This window comes from Lethenteron reissneri, chromosome 1, assembly GCF_015708825.2.
Source record: "Lethenteron reissneri isolate LAM-NWPU_2019-01 chromosome 1, ASM1570882v1, whole genome shotgun sequence".
Lineage (NCBI taxonomy): Eukaryota > Metazoa > Chordata > Hyperoartia > Petromyzontiformes > Petromyzontidae > Lethenteron > Lethenteron reissneri.
Window position 1 is genome coordinate 7,911,478 of NC_083779.1, and position 17,448 is coordinate 7,928,925.

A 17,448-nucleotide genomic window follows, 5' to 3' on the forward strand; every position below is an offset into this window, starting at 1 on the left:
GGATTCAGATTGAGCAATCATTGGAAGGATGCGATAAGCCGCGCCAGTCATTCGCAAGACAACACTGCCTCAACGTTGGATAGGTCGCACGGGACCCCAAGACTTGGCGCTACACTCTTGGCCCCCAAGATCACCCCCAGACGTCACCGCACCCTGCGACGTTTTCTTGTGAGAATACGTCAAAGACCGTGTTGTTTTTGTGCCACCGTTAGCGACTAATCTGGATGACCTCAAAAACAGAATCACGGCAGCGGTGACTTCAGTGGAAGCAGACACTTTGAGAGGCGTTTGGGACGAATTCAACAATCGTCTCGATCATCATTAGATCTCCTTTGCCAGTACCAAAATATAATAATAGGGGTTTCCCCTTTTTTTTATAATATCAGAGTGTGTTTTTGTTTGCATTTTGACTGCAAGTATTGTGGTTAATGCAGACATGAATCCTCGTAAAAATGTTTCAGTTTTGTTGCCAGAAAAAAGGGGGTGAATCCTATTATTATATGTTGGTACTGGCAAAGGAGGTCTAATGATGTAGATGCTCACCCCGAGCCCTCGTTACTGTGATAGTGCATTGTCTTTGAGCTGTACGCCTTTTGGCGTCCTCTGGTCTAGCACCAATTGGGTCGAGGCTCAAAAGAAAGTCGTCCCTTGGTGTGGACCAATCAGTTTCAAGGACAATGCATTTATTATCATAGTGTGTTTTTTGTTTGCATTTTGACTGCAAGTATTGTGGTCAATGCAGACATGAATCCTTGTAAAAAGGTTTCAGTTTTGTTGCCAGAAAAAAGGGGAAAACCCCTATTATTATTCAATTGTCTCGATGTTGTCCGTACAGCAGGTGGAGGGCACGCAGAGCATTTATAAAATGGTTAGTAAAACTTGATAACTCATTAAACCGTTTGTAACTGTTTGTGTAACTGTGACATGTTGCCATCGTGAAATACACTGCTTTGAAATTGGGTCCGTCTCTCTTAAACACCCTGTATTTACGCGATGTATTACGCTGGTCAACACACTTTTTCTGGCATAAGGTATTCCAACGGTTTTAAGGTAATTTTTGGGTGCTGATTTCAAATCTGGCATCAGTTTTTGTCTATCAATAAAAGGTTAGGTTGTCTAGGTTTTTGAGATATCAAATATTGCATTTTCAATAAAAACTGCAGAAGAAAAATATTAAATAAATGTGGATATCTACATAAAATGATATTATAAACACACTTTCCTAAAAATACAGCACCATATTTTAACACTAAAGCAGTCACTGACTCGCAACAACTTGCAATCATAAGTGACAGAGTTAATTTAGGGTAAAATCAATGAAAATGGGGTATGCCGATAGCATAAAAACGAGATGTGATAGAGCAAATCTGAGATCAGATTTGGAATCAACACCCTGAAATTAGTCTAAAACAGCTGCAAAACTCCATGCCATCATTTTTTTTTTTGACCAGTGTTATGGATGATATTGGTCGCGAAAGCCTACCGCGTGTGAAACCGAGGTTTAACATGTTCACGCAAATGACAATGCATATCTAAGCGGTGTTACCGCAGTGTTCGTCATCGTCACGACTCACATCATCGCCGTCCAGCTGCTCATAACCCCCTCTGAGCCTGCAGCAGGAGTAGCAGATGCCCATTTCCGGGCCTTGGCAGGTGCCCTGCGTGCCAGGAGACAACAAGGGGGGGGGGGGGGTGAACTCGTAGCGGTCAGGGTGGGACGCACGATGTGACCGCCTGCACCAAACCACCAGGGCTGGGCACCATGAGCCGAGCAGAGGCCGCTCCGGGAGGAGAGGCCTCTGATGATGGTGAAGGAACGGGGAGTCGGAATCTCTCGGCACGGCACCCGGAGCCCTACCGCATGGCTCCACGGTGAAGCTCTCCGCTGTCGAGACTCTCCGCTGACTCCCAACCGCTCACGCCTCCCCTCTCATCTCACTCCACTCCCTTGCACGCACTCTCCTACCTCTTACCTCTCATCTCACTCCACTCCCCTCCACGCACTCTCCTGCCTCTCTCCCTCTCATCTCACTCCACTCCCTCCATGCACTCTCCTGCCTCTCCCCTCTCATCTCACTCCACTCCCTCCATGCACTCTCCTGCCTCTCACCTCTCATCTCACTCTACTCCCCTCCACGCACTCTCCTACCTCTCCCCTCTCACCTCACTCTACTCCCCTCCACGCACTCTCCTGCCTCTCTCCCTCTCATCTCACTCTGCTCCCCTCCACACACGTTCCTACCTCTCCCCTCTCATCTCACTCCAATCCCCTCCACACACTGTCCTGCCTCTCGCCTCTCATCTCACCCCACTCCCCTCTCATCTCACTCTACTCCCCTCTTATCTCACTCTGCTCCCGTCCACGCACTCTCCTGCTTCTCATCTCACTCGCCTCCCCGCCACGCACTCTCCTACCTCTCCCATCTCATCTCACTCTACTCCCCTCCACGCACTCTCCTACCTCTCCCCTCTCATCTCACTCGCCTCCCCACCACGCGCTCTCTGCTTCATCAACCGAGCGGGTAGTTCCTCCTGTTCAGCTGCTGCTCCTGTTGTCTGACTTTCTCCCTGACACCACCCCACGTCCCACTTCCAGCCCCTTTCTCCACTTCCACACCTCAAGCGATGACCATTTTCAACGGTTTTACTCAGTTTGACTCCCATGTGTGTCGTGGTCAAATCTTGCAATCAAAAGTTAGTCTACTTCCTGTTGCTATACTCTTTGGTTTTTTCGGTAAAGTCACGTAGGAAAAAATAATTTAAATTAAAATGAAATGAAAACAAACAAATTAAATCATTTTAATTAATTATATTTTGTACCTCCGTGACTTTACCGAAAAAACCAAAGAGTATAGATCCTTGCAGTCACGAAAACTTCAAATCTAGAATTACTTCCTGTTGTCCAATGAATGCTAAATGTCGCACCCGTACTCAGATCTGGTGGCAGTGCAAGCCTGTATCAAAATTGGCATCGATTAATCAACTAATTGGCTCTTTTAAAGTAATAAACATTTTTGGAATCGCCTCGCCCAGGAAGCAAGCGCCACGTGTCTCTTGTGATCAAGATGTCGTCCACTTCCCGTTGTCCAATGGAGTTATTTACTTTTTAGTGCACTTTCAAATAAAACCGTTGTTTAAAAAAAAAAAAACTTTTTTTAAGGAGTTTATTTTCCTTCCCTCTGCCTGATGCCGGCCTACCTGCCTCGTCTCGGAGAGGCGCAGACGACATAACGGGAACACAAGTTGAATCATCGATTATCCAGCACCGAACAATTATCCGGCCGCTTCCAACATTATCCGGCGGTCCTGGGCCGATCCGGCAAAAACGTCAAAACCACTCCGAAGGCTGTAGACCATTTCGGTGATCCTCAACACGTACATCATGGTTGTGTTGAAACAAGAGCGTAGTAGTAGCACGTACATCACCACCCCATGCAGAGTTTTCGAGATTGGAGTGGTAAACATGGTACGGTAAATACGGTAACGTTTTACAGGAGGATGTTTTTGTCTATTTCTACGTTTGTTTATACCAATTTCACGTAGTAAACAAATATTTAAAACACATACACAACTACTCTTTGGTTCTTTCGGTAAAGTCACGTATAAAGAGAAAATAATAAATTAAATACTAGCATACGACGTTTCGATTGCAACACAAGCAATCATCATCAGGTATAAATGAAATAGAAACACAAATCTAGAATACTTAGAAATGTAATGTAATACAACAGAGAGTCGGATAACATTCTCTGTTGTATTACATTACATTTCTAAGTATACTAGATTTGTGTTTCTATTTCATTTATACCTGATGATGATTGCTTGTGTTGCAATCGAAACGTCGTATGCTAGTATTTAATTTATTATTTTCTCTTTATACGTGACTTTACCGAAAGAACCAAAGAGTAATTCCTGCAGTCACGAAAGCTCCAAATTAAGCACATACACAACACCTAAAACATTATGCTAGAATGTGCAAAAATAAGCTATTTTAAATCATGATGATTTAGTGATTAACTGGCGTTTTTGAAAATCCGGCTCCTCCTTCCCCCCCCCTCCCTCGAAGCCGCCGGGTAATCGATGATACGGAAATAACCACGCACAGTCAGCAGCATCAGCAGCATCAGCAGCATCAGCAGCATCAGCAGCATCAGCAGCATCAGCAGCATCAGCAGCATCAGCAGCATCAGCAGCATCAGCAGCATCAGCAGCATCAGCAGCATCAGCAGCATCAGCAGCATCAGCAGCATCAGCAGCATCAGCAGCATCAGCAGCATCAGCAGCATCAGCAGCATCAGCAGCATCAGCAGCATCAGCAGCATCAGCAGCCCGATACGAACAACGATGTCTCAGTGGAACTCACACCGCGACCTCGCAGAGCCGGTGGTGCCCCCCGGCCGCCCTGGTTAATACCGGGACTCCCCTACTTACGAAAATTCGACTTACGAACTTTCATGAGATACGAACAAACCTGTCCGTATGTCCAGTTGCCTGTTTGGACCGAGAGTCGTAAGTTCAACCGCCGCGCAATAGATAGCGGCGGTGGCATCTACGTCCGTAGAACGTGGAGAACCGGTGGCATCTACATCTACAGGAGATTGTGCAACTTGTATAGCCGTTCCCCGTGTTTAGTGTACACGCCGTACAGCATGTTTCGAATCGACAGGAGTAAAGTTGGACTTTTGAACAAATCGACTTACGAACAGACGCCTCTGGAAATCGTTCGTAAGTAGATGATTCCCAGTACTGCGGTGCGCGCGTGTTTACTGTAAACGCTACGTGCCGTTCGCCTTACCGTGGACGTTAAAGACCCGGTGGTGTTGTTATAATAAGTCGGGACACGTCTGTCGGCATCACGCAGTTTGCAATTCGCCAAATTTGACGACAAAAAATGTGACCCACAAATTACTCAATCGGGGAAACGCGCAGAGCGATCGTGGCTCCCAAGTTCAACGGTTCGCAAGATTCTCCTTTTCTATACAGGCACTCTTCTACCTACGAACGCGTTAGGTTCCAGAGGTTGGTTCCTAAGTCCCTCTATATATAATGTTAGCAGGGACCCTCTTGAAGAAGAGCTTTCAGATTCGCTGAGACCTTCCTGGCTACATGAATGAATGTTACAATGCTAATTACGATTTGAATAGAGCACCCAGAGTGTGTGCGTGTACGTAATCCATTGCCTCGCTGAACTATTATTTCAGTTCGTAAATGCCGTATGTAACAGGTGGTAATCCTCTGCAGCCAATGATAAAAACATCCTCATCATCATCATCATCCCTGTGCATACACAGCCTGCCCCTAACCTTTTGGCGAGAGCACTGCACGTGTGCGTGTGTGTACAGGTGAGTGAGTGTGTATACAGGTGAGTGAGTGTGTGGACGGGTGAGTGTGTGTATAGGTGAGTGAGAGTGTGTATAGGTGAGTGATAGTGTGTACAGGTGAGTGTGTATAGGTGAGTGAAAATGTGTAAAGGTAAGTGTGTGTATAGGTGAGTGAGAGTGTACAGGTGAGTGAGTGTACAGGTGAATGAGTGAGTGAGTGTGTGCACGGGTGAGTGTGTAAAGGTGAGTGTGTGTATAGGTGAGTGTGTGTATAGGTGAGTGAGAGTGTGTATAGGTGAGTGATAGTGTGTACAGGTGAGTGTGTATAAGTGAGTGAGAATGTGTAAAGGTAAGTATGTGCATAGGTGAGTGTGTGTATAGGTGAGTGTGTGTATAGGTGAGTGAGTGTGTGTGTGTGTACGGGTGAATGTGTATAGGTGAGTGTGTGTATAGGTGAGTGTGTGTACATGTGAGTGAGTGTGTACGGGTGAGTGAGTGTGTGTACAAGTGAGTGTGTATACAGTTGAGTGAGTATATGTGTGTACAGGTGAGTGAGTGTGTGGACGGGTTAGTGTGTGGACGGGTGAGTGTGTATAGGTGAGTGAGTGTGTACAGGTGAGTTTGTGTATAGGTGAGTGTGTGTATAGGTGAGTGAGAGTGTGTATAGGTGAGTGAGAGTGTGTATAGGTGAGTGTGTGTATAGGTGAGTGTGTGTAAAGGTGAGTGTAAGTATAGGTGAGTGAGAGTGTGTACAGGTGAGTGAGTGTACAGGTGAGTGTGTGTACAGGTGAGTGAGAGTGTGTACAGGTGAGTGAGTGTACAGGTGAGTGCGTGTACAGGTGAGTGTGTGTATAGGTGAGTGAGAGTGTGTACCGTTGAGTGTGTACAGGTGAGTGTGTGTACAGGTGAGAGTTGTACAGGTGAGTGTGTGTATAGGTGAGTGAGTGTGTGTACAGGTGAGTTTGTGTATGTGTGTACAGGTGAGTGTGTGTATAGGTGAGTGTGTGTATGCGTGTACAGGTGAGTGTGTGTACAGGTGAGTGTGTGTACAGGTGAGTGTGTATATAGGTGAGTGAGAGTGTGTACAGGTGAGTGTGTGTACGGCAGTGGTTGTCAGGGGGAACCACGTGTGAACCAAATATTCTGTGTCACCTGATCGCTGTACCTCGCGGGGGGGTTCCTCCCTAACATCATCATACCTATTCATAGACGTTTAGTCAGGTGACGGGCTGCTCAGTGGCAACACGGATCTTCTCCCACCACCCCCCTCGCACCTCCGATTAGCACGGGTGGCTACGTACGATGCGAAATAAGTTCAATATACTTACACACTGCCCATAGACTCAACACTGCCCATAGACTCAACACTGCCCATAGACTTAACACTGCCCATAGACTTAACACTGACCATAGACTTAACACTGCCCATAGACTCAACACTGCCCTTAGACTCAGCACTGCCCATAGACTCAACGCTGCCCATAGACTCAACACTGCCCATTGACTCACACTACCCATAGTCTAACACTGCCCATAGACTCAACACTGCCCATAGACTCAACACTGCTCATAGACTCAACACTGCCCATAGACTCAACACTGCCCATAGACTCAACACTGACCATAGACTCAACACTGCCCAAAGACTCAACACTGCCCATAGACTCAACACTGCCCATAGACTCAACGCTACCCATTAGACTCAACACTGCCCATAGACTCAACACTGACCATAGACTCAACACTGCCCATAGACTCACACTACCCATAGACTCAACACAAACTGCGCGCACAACCAAGCATTTGAAAAGAAATGCGTTTTGCAATCGAGACGAAAGATGATTTAAAGGTGCGTAGCTCCCAGTGGGCTTCCTAATATCGGCAAGGGGAGGGCGTTCCAGACGGGCACAGAAGCGGCGCATCCGAAAGACTCAGCGAGGCTTGCCTGATCAACCGGGCGGAATAAATAAATGAGCACGCGAAGGGTTAGATGAGTAAGAGAGGCCGTGCGTTGAGCGTGCCCGCGCACGTCCATGTGGTTGGGGGGATAGTGGTGGAGCAAAGATTATCGCACCGCGCTGCGTTACAGACCCAGGAACTACCCATGCCTCCCCCGAGTTAAATTCCTGGCCATGGCCCCACATCAATGTGGCGAGCGATAACCTCTACGTGTCCTTCAGTTTTTAGTTTCATTTATTTGGTACAGCCCTGTGAGCCATTCGGCTCTTGAATCGGGTGCAACCGCAACAAACAAAAAACATGAACAAGAAAACATCTTAAAGTGACTATGCGCAAACAGAAAAATGCAGGAAAAACTGCAAAATCTTCCAGAAAAAAAGCACCGTCCGCCAACGCTGTGCAAAAAGTCCTGAGCCTCCCATGACGTGGACTCAACCTTGAATGAGTGCTGTAACTGGTGCAATGTGGACAAACATCGGTGCTGGGAATGCAGAGGCGGCCGGGCGTTGTGTTCCGGCCACAATATCGAATCGTGCGCCGTTCCGGACTTAACAGTTGCCTGCTTGGTCCAATCGCCTATGTAGGCTATACGGGGAGATCTTTATCTGTTATGTGGTCGTCGGTTTATAGAAATATGATCTCTATATGTAGGTATGAGAAAGCCAGCAGTTGGCAACTAAGAGTAAAAAAAACATCCTCATTTTAAATTTTTTTTATTTCATTTGGCTACATTCCATCTTTGGGAAATAACTTTTTTAACTCAACCACATCAGGAGCTTCATTGCCAAGGTGGATGAAGCACATCAATTGTACGTGTGTATGTACGTTGAACTTCTTTCGGACCGTACGTAGTCAACCGTGCTAATCGGAGGTGCCGAGGGGGGCAAGGACAGCAAACTAAACACAAACAGCAGTTTCTAAAGCAATGAGTTTGTCGATCTAGATGAGTGTGATATAAAATTGCACAGTGGCTTTCGAATATCGGTAAGGAAGAGCGCTCCAGAGGGCCGCAAGAAGCGCGTCTGAGAAGCGCCTCGCGACGCGGTGACCGCCGTCTTTGAGCGATGGCTGTCCATGCAAAAAACTTGAGTGTGTATCGAACAGGCCCACCTGTAACAAGCGCCTAGGCCTCGCCTTCCACTCACGCGTTGACTAAAAATGTATTATTATTATGTTTTAAACAACGCTCCGCTCGCGAAACGCGATTCTGGTCTGCGCATCGCGCGGCGAGAAATAAAATGTAAAGCGACGGCGAAATATGCACAGAGACAGACCTGCCAAGCACGATGATGCACCGGTCCCTAAAATGTGTTTTCTTTTCTTATTCATTGCTCAGCCCTAGCCCGACAGCACGTGCTAGGGAGGCGGGCGGGCGGGCGGGCGGCGGGGGGGGGCGGTGCGGGGGGGGGGTGTCCCCTCTAGGGGGTTCGGAGGGGCGGTGGCTGTGGGTGCGAGGCTTGGAGGGGGGGGTGGAGCGGGGGGGGGTGAGAGGTGTCAGAGCGCTGAAGAGAACAACCGCACGGAGTGCCTCGGGCTCGCGGACCAATTGGGGGTTGTTTGGTAACCACCTGGGGTGGGAAATTCTGTTCGTGGTGGGCAGTGTCCACCACGAGCAGTGTCCACCATGGGGTTGTCCATCACGGGCATTGTCCACCATGGGCATTGTCCACCACGGGCTGTGTGGCCAACAAAGGAACGATGAATTTCAATGAATTGCCCCCCCCCCCCCTAGGGCTACCAGCGTAGGTGGGCATCACCGCATGCTCATGAGACCAGAATGGAGGCTGCATCACGCTTAGCCGGGTGACCACGCAGTCCGTTAACTACTTCGCCTGATATACAGCGGAGGTCGTTGAATGGAAAATAAAAAATTAACCCGTAAGAACAAAGTTTTTCACTATAAAACTTTTATATGCGTGGCGGCTAGAGTCCTCTCGTCCTCTGGCTTGAGATGGCTGCCACCTATGGGTCAGATGATTGCCTGCCACCATGAAGCAATTGGTAATTAAATATTTTTTTTTTCCTAAAAAGTGTAAAGTTATGGAAACAAATTTTCACGAAAATAAATTGTCACGCACAACGAGTATGTGTGCAAAATGTCAGCTCGATTGGATCACAGGAAGTGGGTTAAAAAACGACCGAAAGATTTGCACGGTCGTAAGCGTGCAAGCAAGCAAGCAAGTGAACTTAATATAAAGGATTTAAAAATAGGTTTCACCCTTTCGGACAATAATGCAAGTGTTAAGACGGTCGAACACCAAATAGAGGAGTCATGTCTGCATTGACCACACGTCTGACGCTGGTGAGACTAGGCCACGGACGAGGCTGCTATCTCTGGTGTAGGCCAACCAGTTTCAAAGACAATGCCAATTCCTTGTTGTCATCAGAGCATATTTCTGTTTGCATGTTCATCACAAGCACGGCGTGCGGTTAATGCCGTAACTTGATTCCTTGCGAAAAGTTTCTAGTTGGTGTTTAGGGGAATCAAGTTACTGCATTAACCGTACGCAGTGCTTGTGGTTGACATGCGAACGAACACGTGGCTCTGATCATATTGATGGCATTGTCTTTGAAGCTGGTTGGCCGACACCAGAGACAGCGGCCTTCTTCATGGCCTCGTCTCACTTCCAATGTCAGACCAACGAAGAACGACAAAAGGTGAACACCTCAAAGACATACTCTTTGGTTCTTTTGGTAAAGTCACGTAGGTGAAAAATAAAATAAAAATGACTAAATTAAATCACGACGTTTCGGAAGCAACACAAGCCTCCGTCATCAGGTGGGACAGCCACAGCAAGAAATAATTTGCTGGAGTGGAGTGTTAAGATACTCTTTGGTTATTTCGGTAAAGTCACGTAGGTATAAAATAAAATAAATCACGACGTTTCGGGCGCTACACAAGCGTCCGTCATCAGGTGGGAAAGCATGGTCTGCTGCTGATGCAGACTGTTTTAACACATTCCTGCGGAGGGAGCTGGTAGGAACGTTGGGTTGCTCGGTCAATGGCCAGGGTCAACGGCGGCGTGGTGTATTCCGCAAATATGGCCGTCTGTGAGGGCGGGCACAAACCGGCGTGAGTAGGTTAAACGTTGAGTTTTATAAGGGCACCACGGGGTGACCCAGCCCCTCCCCACCCAGCCCCACCCCTCCCACCCCCCACCCAGCCCCACCAACCCAGCCCCTCCCCACCCTCCCCACCCAGCCCCTCCCCACCCTCCTCACCCAGCCCCTCCCCACCCCCCCTCTCCACCCAGCCCCTCCCTCCCCACCCAGCCCCTCCCTGCACGACGGACGGACACAATAATTCCCTGGGGGCTGGTGTAACCTCGCGGTTCCGAACCAGTAAAAGATTTAAAACAGTCTGCATCAGCAGCAGACCATGCTTGTGTTGTGCCCGAAATGCCGTGGTATTGCTTCCGAAACGTCGTGATTGAATTTAGTTAATTTAATTTTTATTTTGATTATTATATTTATTTTCACCTACGTGACTTTACCGAAAGAACCAAAGAGTATGGATCCTTGCAGTCACGAAAACTTCAAACCTCAAAGACAATGCATGTTCACGACGAGTACGTGCGGTTCATGCAAACTTGATTCTTTGCAAAAGGTCATCTCAACGAGCCGTTTTATTGCCAGAAAGGGTAAAACCTATTCTTATTTTTCATACTTTGATATTGGCAACAATAACAAAGGTCCCATAGGCAGAGTAGATTGCAACCGCACACAACACATCGCATAAGAACGGTAAGAAGTAAATTATAACTAATAATAAGTACCAGAAACTGATTATGCAAAGGCAAGCCATCTCTTCACCCGGCCTTCGCCGACCCGCATTGTCCATCGTAGCGAAGAATGGTCAAATAACAAATATTGGCAAACAAAATTATCCCATAGATATCGCTGCTCAACCCGAGCTATAAATGCTCTGATACTTTGATTGTTTTCGTACCGTTCGCCTTTTTGCGATGTTCTCTGGTCGAACACTGGTCAGACAAGGCCACGAAGAAAGCTGTCTCTGGTGTTGGCCAATCAGTTTAAAAGACAATGCATACATTTTTGTCAGAGCACGTTTGCTTGCACGTGTAGTGACTGTGAATGTCACTGTGTGGTGCCGGGCTTGCGAGGCCACGGCGGATAATGTGTTGGCATTACGTGTAGCCCGGTTACTGGGCGTAGTACCAGCCCTAGCGGGGCTTGGGTGAGCACTGGTCAGCGCGGAGACACCACGTATAGTGTGCGGTGCGGGCTCCCGGTGAGGGAGCGAGAGGGAGCGTCAGTCAGTCAGGGTTACGTTGGGGCATGATACGCCGGTTGACCTGCCAACACGTGACCGGATGATATTGGAGGGGGGACACCGGTGGACGGGGGCCGCTGGGTGGTCACGTGGTATAGAAGAGCTCTCGGGAGCCTTTGGGAAAGGGCCAGAGAGATCGAGAAGGTGGGCGGGGCGAGAGGCGGAGCCAGCCCCAGCCCGGGCCGATATAACGGGGGCCCCGTGGGGGGCTCGGGGTTCTTGACTGTTGGTGAGTGAAGATCCACGTCGGGTTGAAGAAGCCTCTAGCCACGTGGTCCGGGACTCAGCTCGTGGTCCGGATCGGGATAGCGGGACCGTGTCTAGTTCTGCCGTAGCGTGGTTACGTGGGCGTTCAACACCCGAGTGTAAGTTACGTTGTGTTGTGTTGAGTTGATGTAATAAATAGTGTTGCTCCCAAGACAACGTCTGCGAATCAGTTGGACTCATTACACATGTTTCACCACAAGCACGTGTGGTTAATGCTCGACTTGATTCCTTGAATATCTTAACACCTCCCGGATTTTTTTGCCAGAAAGGGTACAAACCTATTATTTTTTTTCATACTTTTTGATACTGCCAAAAGGGGCCCTAGAAAATACTAGGGGATGTATTTATCCAATAAATATGGGCGTGAGATCTAGATTTGAAGTTTTCGTAAATGCAGGGATCCATACTCTTTGGTTCTTTCGGTAAAGTCACGTGGGTATAAAATAAATAAATTAAATCAGGACGTTTCAGGCGCAACACAAGCGTCCATCATCAGGTGGGACAACCACAACAAGAAACAACTACTGTTGTATCTTCTTGGTTCTTTCGACAGACCTGTTCTCCACCTGAAGACGGCTGCTTGCGTTGTGGCCGAAACGTCGTGAGAATTATTTTATTATGTTTTATTTTTATTATTTTCCTTCTACGTGACTTTACCGAAAGAACCAAGAAGATGAATCCCTGCAGTCACGAAAGCTTTAAATCGAAAACTACTGTTGTAGTTGTTGTATTGCTGTGGTTGTCCCACCTGATGACAGACGCTTGTGTTGCGTCTGAAACTTCGTGATTTAATATATTTTGTTTTATATCTACGTGACTTTACCGAAAGAACCAAAGAGTGTGCGCGTGAGATGTTTCAAAGCGGTCATTAACAATCCTGTGATGTTCAATAGAGCCGGCTGGTGTGTGCCAAATTTATTAATTCATATTCTTAGGTATTTTCGGTAAAGTCACGTAGGTAAAACATCAAAATTAATAAAAATAAAATAAAACAAAAATCACGACGTTTCGGAGGCAACACAAGTCTCCGTCATCAGGTGGGACCGTCACAGCCGGATTAGCTGCATCAAGTGAGGCAATGATTCAAGATGTAATCCCTTAAAAAAAAGCAAGTTGAGGGGAGGAGAGGGGGGGGGGGGGAGCTCATCAGAATGTGGTAATTTATGGTACAGTGACGCCTCTATTCATGAACGAGTTAGGTTCCAGAGGTCTGTTTGTCAGTCGATTTGTTCCAACTTTACTCTTATCGATCCCAAACACGTTGTACGGTATGCACACTAAACACAGCGAATGGCTTTAAAAGTTGTACAATCTCCTGCAGATGTAGATGCCACTGATTCTTCACGTTCTGTAGATGTAGATGCCACCACCGGCCATCCCTTGTGGGGTGGTTGAACTTATGACTCACAGTCCGAACAGGCAACTGGACGTCCGGGACGGGTTTGTTCGTATCTATGAAAATCCCTAAGTCGAATGTTCGTAAGTAGAGTGCGTCCCAGGACTTTCAACGAACACAACTGGTCAAGAAAAAGCAACATTGCCCCCTACTGACCGCTTAGGTTGATCTTCTTCGTGTGGCTGCTGATGTAACTGCTGCTGTTGCTGCTTGACAACAACGACAATGTCACGTTCAGGCGGTCAAGACGGACAACCGCGTTTGAGGCTCAGCGGAGTCGTAGAGCATCATCGCCACGGCGTCTCCTTCGTTACGTGCGGCTCGGAGCGTTGCGTCGTTGACACGTTGGGTACGGTCTCTGTTCTGGGTCACCCACAGTCGCACCACCACTACTGCTGCCATGGTTTGTGCAGTCGATGCGGCTCAGGGTGGACCGTGAGCTTCGTGGAAGGTCATCACCATGGTGATGAAGGTCGGAGAGCCGAGTGGAGTTTACGAGAAGAAGTCCCCCCCCCCTCCTACTCCCCTCCTCCCCCCTCCATCTTCTTCCCCCCTCCCATCCTTCGCCCTTTCTTCCCCCTCCTACTGCCCCCCCCCCATCCTCCTCCCCCCTCCTCCTCCCCCTCCTCCTCCCTCCCCCTCCTCCTCCCCCCTCCTCCCCCATCCTCCTCCTCCCGTTCTCCCCCCCCTCTTCCAACCTCTCCTCCTCCCCCTCCTCCTCCCTCCCCCTCCTCCTCCCCCCTCCTCCCCCATCCTCCTCCTCCCGTTCTTCCCCCCCTCTTCCTTCCTCTCCTCCTCCCCCCTCCTCCTCTTCCCCCCTCCTCCTCCCCCCTCTTCATCCCCCCTCCTCCTCCCCCCTTCTCCTCCTCCCTCCCCATCCTTCTCCCCCCTCCCCATCCTTCTCCCCCGTCCTCCCCCATCCTCATCCTCCCGTTCTCCTCCCCCCTCCTTCCTCTCCTCCTCCCCCCCATCCTCCTCTCCCTTCCCCTCCTCCTCCTCTCCCCCTCCTCCTCCCCCATCCTCCTACCTCCTCCTCTCCACCTCCTCCTCCCCCCTCCCCCTTCCTCCCCTCCTCCCCGCGCCATCCTTCTCGTGAGAAACGCAACTTGCCAGGAGATCCCCTGGGCTTCGATCTCCGCCACGAGGCTTCTGGACCACAACCCCTGAACTGCATCGTCCATCGCACGAACCATGGCAGCAGAAGCAGCAGAAGATGATGATGATGATGGACACTGGATGATGATGATGATGCACTTATGGGAGATTACGAATTCTCCGGGCAGTGTGCGGAGACTGCGGTCAAGCACCCAGAACAGAACCACGGTATTTGTAACAGAGGAGGAGGTGGTGGTGGTCTTGACATCGTCAGAGCAGCGATTATGATTCACCACACACGGAGAAGAAAAGAGATTTATAGATTCACATAGAGATGCATAGACTCGCATAGAAACCCACAGACTCACACAGAGATCTATAGATTCACATAGAGATCCATAGACTCGCATAGAAACCCACAGACTCACACAGAGATCTATAGATTCACATAGAGATCCATAGACTCGCATAGAAACCCAAAGACTCACACAGAGATCTATAGATTCACATAGAGATCCATAGACTCACATAGAAACCCACAGACTTACACAGAGATCTATAGACTCACATGTAGACCCATAGACTCACATAGAGACCCATATACTCACCGTGAGATCAATAGACTCAAATAGAGGCCCATACACTCAATCAGAGACATTTAGGCTCAGAGGTCTATAGATTCACATAAAAAACCATAGAATAACACAGAGATCAATAGATTCACATAAAGACCCATAGACTAACACAGAGATCGATAGATTCACACAGAGACCCATAGACTCACCTCAAGACCCATAGACTAACACTGAGATCGATAGATTCACACCGAGACCCATAGACTCACATAAAGACCCATAGACTCACACTATATATCTATAGGCTCACATAGAGACCCGTAAACTCACATAGCGATGATTCGGCACTCCGCTATTCCTGACGCTGTCATCTGGCTTATCAATCACCTCGTTGTGCATGAGATCACAGCTGTTGGCTCTTCATCATCAACATCAGCAGCCGTACAGAAAATAAGACAGATATCTATAGACTCACACCGAGAGCCATAGACTCAGACCGAGACCCATAGACTAACACAGAGATCAATATATTCAGACCGAGACCCATAGACTCACATCAAGACCCTTTGACTAACACAGAGACTGATAGATTCACACAGAGACCCATATACTAACACAGAGACCCATAGACTAACACAGAGATCAATAGATTGACACCGAGACCCATAGACTCGCATCACGACCCATAGACTAACACAGAGACCGATAGATTCACAAAGAGACCCATAGACTAACACAGAGACCCATAGACTAACACAGAGATCAATAGATTGACACCGAGACCCATAGACTCACATCAAGACCCATTGACTGACACAGAGACCGATAGATTCACACAGAGACCCGTAGACTAACACAGAGACCCATAGACTAACACAGAGATCAATAGATTTACACTGAGACCCATAGACTCACATCAAGACCCATAGACTAACACAGAGATAAATGCATTCACATAAAGACCCATAGACTCACACAATATATCGATAGACTCACACAGAGATCTATAGACTCACATAGAGACCCGTATACTCAAGTAGAGACCTGTAGACTCATACGGAGACCTCTATGAAGGAGGCATCACAACCTCCACTACTCTTGACGAAATCATCTGGGTCATCAACCACCTCGATGTAAACATAGGGCAACCAACATCAGCCGTACGGAGGAGGAGGACGAGGGAGAGAGTGTCCACTTTAATTTTCTAAAACGTAATACATATATTTTTAAGGTAAGGTTTATTTAAACCAGAAATCACCAGAATCAGAATATTTACTTATATTGGAGGAATCCGATCAGCTATAAAGCTCTTTCTTTCACAGATGCCCAGTAGACATCTGCACAAATGAATATGCAAAGGGGACTAAAAATGTTAGGGGTCAATTAATTGGGGGTTGCAAGGACCACCCCGTAGATCAGCGTTCATTGCAAGGCCCTCGGGCCACTGGCGGACCTGGTAGCCTTTAGTGCGGCCCCTGACGTGCAGCCCCCAACAATACACAAATATTGAAAACACAGCGTATCATCATCATCATCATCGTGCTGCTGTCACACCCCCAATGGTTTCAAATATGTGGTGGCCCTCACACTGACGATGTCCTATTGGTGAAAGTGCCCTCCCCCCTCTGAAAATGAGCGATGCACGCTGCTGTAGAGCATTTGGCTACTGCTGCTGTTGTCATCAATGTCCACGTGATCATGATAGAGTCACTTGGTTGAGCTGTCATTTGTGATGGCCAGAGTTGCTTCTGAAAAAAAGAGCGACGTAGCTAAAAGTGGGTCTTACCTGGTAAAATAATCATATAGTTTAGTACATCGCAGCGTTCTTTATTGTACTGTTGTCAAACCCCCAATGGTTTCAAATGTGTGGTTGCCCTCACACTGACGATGTCCTATTGGTGAAATTCCCCCCTCACCCCCCTCTGAAAATTAACGAAGAACGCTGCTGTAGATGGTTTGGCTGCTGCTGCTGCCATCAATGTCCACGTGATCATGATAGAGCCATTTGGTTGAGCTGTCATTTGTGATGGCCAGAGTCGCTTCTGAAAAAAAGAGCGACGTAGCACAAAGTGGGTCTTACCTGGTACAATAATATGTAAATATATCAAGGCCGTAATTATAATATATATTAGGGGGGACACACCCCCCCCCCCCAATATTCAAATATGCTGAAAATGTCCCCCCCCCCCCCCCCCCTTAATATATTGCTTTAAAAAAAGAATTGCTATGTAAATAAAAATAACAATTTGCTAAAACTTGGCCACAATATCTGGACTTGTCTTCATATAAATCAATGCATAGATTCTGTTGAGATGATTGTGGTTATGGTTGTACTTTATCAGTCCCTAATCTCTGCCATTACATACAATGAAACAAGCAATGGTAAAAAAAATTAAAACGGAGCAATGTAAATTTCGATTGAAAGCTTTCGTGACTGCAGGGATTCATCTTCTTGGTTCTTTCGGTAAAGTCACGTAGAAGGGAAGTAATAAAATAATAAAAATAAAACATAATAAAACAATTCTCACGACGTTTCGGCCA